The following is a 3,561-nucleotide window of genomic DNA, read 5'->3' on the forward strand; positions in this document are numbered from 1 at the left end:
TTTTTGTTTTCGTGTTTGTGTAAAAGAGAGGGCGGGGAGAGGAGGACAGGGGTTGGACAGTGTATACTACTGTTCGAATGGATTATCCATAGCCGCGCTACAGTCAGTCTTTGTGATTAGTCAGTACACAGGCTGTGCTTCATAGACTGTTTGTGTCGCGGTGTACACAGGCACACAGATAAAGAGGGTGAGAAAACTTAAACACTTGAATCAATAACGACCAAACAAAGAGCATCTTTCCCATGCACGTTTCTCCACAGGGATTGCTTGTATCGCAATTTATACAGGCAGATGGATAAAGAGAGAGAGATAACAAGAAAACAACCGACATAGACCAAACAAATCGCTCTTCGTTTCTTTCCCATGCGATTACTTGTAATTTGGGTTTCACAGAAACACGGATAAAGAGGGAGAGAGAAAACTAGTACGTAACCAAGAAGGATTGAACATGGACAGTCAGTGTTACTTTCCTTCTTTTCCTGGGAGTTGAATATAAACGTAGGCTACTTCTTTCTCTCTGGCTTCCAACAAATACAGCTGTCTGCAATTATATTTATTCTGCTGTCCCCTTTCGCCTACCAGCATCTTGATAGTGTTAAGAAAACAGAACCGTTCAATACCCTTCATTTCGCAGATCTCTTTGATCCTTTGTGGGGCGAGACCCTCATTGTCACAAAAGAGGGGAAGGGGAAAATAAGAGATTGCTTTTTTTGTGCAGTCTGTCTGTCTGTCTGTCTGTCTGTCTCTCTCTCTCTCTCTCTCTCTCTCTCTCTCTCTCTCTCTCTCTCTGTCTCTCTCTCTCTCTCTCTCTCTCTCTCTCTCTCTCTCTCTCTCTCTCTTATGTTGTTGTATGTTGCTTACTTTGTCATTTTGTTGTTTATGTTTATTTGCTTGTTTGCTTACTTGTCGATTGTTTGCTGGTTCGTTCGTTTACTTTGTTTATTTGTCATGTTGCTTTACTTGTCTATCATTTATTAGACATTTGTATTTGAAGTAAGGACCGGTCGTAAGAAAAGGCGTCGCCTTAAACCTCTATCCTTGAAAAATAAAGTTCAATCATCATCATCATCATCATCATCTCTCTCTCTCTCTCTCTCTCTCTCTCTCTCTCTCTCTCTCTCTCTCTCTCTCTCTCTCTCTCTCTCTCTCTCTGTGCGTGTGCGTGTACGTGTGTGTGTGTGTGTGTGTGTGTGTGTGTATATGTGTGTGTGTGTGTACGTGTGTGTGTGTGTGTACGTGTGTGTGTCTGTGTGTCTGTGTGTGTGTGTGTGTGTGTGTGTTTCTGGGAGGGGGGTTGAGTTTGAATATCTGTCAATTGAGCTCTTCCATAAAGCGTTCTGTGTCATTTGACTGCAAACAAATCTGTAGCAGACAATTAAAATAATCGCAATTTTATCATCCGAAAAAAAGATAAGAAAAGAAACTACTTAAACCCACTTTGAATTTTAAGTTGGTGGTTATCTGGGAAGAATTCAGACTTATAATACAGTGGTAAACAGCTAATTGAATGTGTGTGTTTGAAAAGGTGGAGGTGCCTAGGTCTCAATATGTTTAAATATGAAAAGGAGTACAGCTGGTAGCGAGCGATGTGAAATGAGATTGGGTGTTTAATAGTAAATACAGTTAATTACTTTAAAACTAGCTGGAGCAAATAATAGTCTCTGCGGCAGAAATTCACAAACTAACCCTTTCAACTGTCCAGTATATGAGTGAACCTTTCGTTGGCAAACCGCAAACGAAGAAAACGATAATACACGTGTACAAACAGCAACGCCTAAAACGTACATTCGTGCCCCCAAAACCCTCTATATATATAGGCCTATGAGTGAGTGTCTGTTTATCTGTCTGTCTGTCTGTCTCTGTCTGTCTATCTCCGTTTGTCTGTCTGTCTGTCTGTCTCATGTCTGTCTGTCTGTCTGTCTGTCTGTCTCTCTCTCTCTCTCTCTCTCTCTCTCTCTCTCTCTCTCTCTCTCTCTCGTCTGACATTGTCAAATGAAGTTCGATTTTGTTTGTTCAGTCATTCGTTCTCTTGATTACGTCAGTGCATGCTATTAATCGGTGCTTTTTAACCGAGGAACGTTGGGGGCATGACAAGAAAAAGACGGAAGAAAGATGTCACTGTCAAATATAAAATTAAACTGAATACAAGGTTGTCGTGTTGCTCATACGTGTAGGTGTCTTATCTTTAACAACTATGTTTTAAAACTGCATTCGATCTCAACAGTGTACAGCGGACGGCGAATGCCAAAAAGGTATATTGAATAAATAAATACATAAATAAATTAATTAAAAAAACTTAGTGCATCAGTCGCAGACAGTTACTTATCGAAAGGGTTCAACTGCTATAAAATTCACAACAATTAGAAATCTACTTACCTGCAATATTTCACACCTTGAATTCGCACTTCTCCAATCACAACAAAATAATTCACAACTGAATAGAGACCATTTCTCATCACAGAGCATCAACCTGCAGTCATACACGCCAAGCCTCACAAACTCCAAACAAGTTCGATCAAATCGCACATCAGTCGGGATATACGTCAGTAAACACTTCTAATTACTCTACGCGTCACCGACGACCCAGAATCTAAAACGGCCTAAACTGATTACCGATTAGAGCAAATTATGCCCCCAACCTCTTTATCAAACTCTTTAAGAGTGACGCAGCCGACGAGGTATGGTCTGTCGCTCTCTCAGGGCTAAAAATAACGCGACTGACTCTAACCAAGGCTTGAAGGCAACGGTAACACTGCAATAGAGCGAACGAATTTCGTCGGAGACGGGAGCTTGCGTGTTTCTGTCCCAATACGCGCAGGTGCGACTTTCAGCAAAGCTCTGTGCTGTGACTCAGTGACCGTGGGAGTTTCAGTTAGCATGATCTCTGCAGGTCGTATGGACTGATTCACACGCTAAAGTACTCCAGAGTCGGGTTTGAGTGCTATAAATAGGGAAGTCATGGTGTCATTATACTGTCAGCTTTTTATAGCTTGGATAGCTTCGATACTTCCATAAAAGGGGAAGTTTTTTGCTTATTGAATTGATCGCGTATCGAAATATGTGCCCCATTGTGTCCGCGCTAAGTATCATGTAAACTGGAAAGTACAGGAATCTGTGGGTTTTTTTTGGTGGTTTTTTTTCTTTTAACAGATATTGATGAACACATCAATTATGCGGTAGCTTTTTTTCTTTAACAAAAATGATGACAAAATGTCTTGCGCCAAATCACCAGAAGACGACCTGACTAATGATACGCCTAGTACGTATGTAATGGTCGCCTTGCAAGAACGTTATGATTACTGTTAACTTTACGTATCACGTACATTGCCGGATGCTTTAGTACTTTTTTGTTATATTTAGTCAAGTTTTGACTAAATATTTTAACATCGAGGGGGAATCGAAACGAGGGTCGTGGTGTATGTGCGTGCGTGTGTGCGTGCGTGCGTGTGTGTGTGTGTGTGTGTGTGTGTGTGTAGAGCGATTCAGACTAAACTACTGGACCGATCTTTATGAAATTTGACATGAGAGTTCCTGGGTATGAAATCCCCATACGTTTTTTTC

General features: G+C 41.1%; 1 protein-coding gene across 1 annotated transcript in view; it reads right to left on the minus strand.

Annotated features, from left to right (window-relative positions):
• Window positions 1–2,866, minus strand: part of LOC138959361 (uncharacterized) — an 11,116-nt gene extending 8,250 nt beyond the window's left edge. The window contains exon 1 of the mRNA XM_070330792.1: window positions 2,377–2,866. The gene's annotated coding sequence lies outside the window, so the exon portion shown is untranslated. The remainder of the gene's footprint in view (window positions 1–2,376) is intronic.
• Between the last annotated feature and the right edge of the window lie 695 nt (window positions 2,867–3,561).

This window comes from Littorina saxatilis, linkage group LG2 (genome assembly GCF_037325665.1).
Source record: "Littorina saxatilis isolate snail1 linkage group LG2, US_GU_Lsax_2.0, whole genome shotgun sequence".
NCBI classification, from domain to species: Eukaryota; Metazoa; Mollusca; class Gastropoda; order Littorinimorpha; family Littorinidae; genus Littorina; species Littorina saxatilis.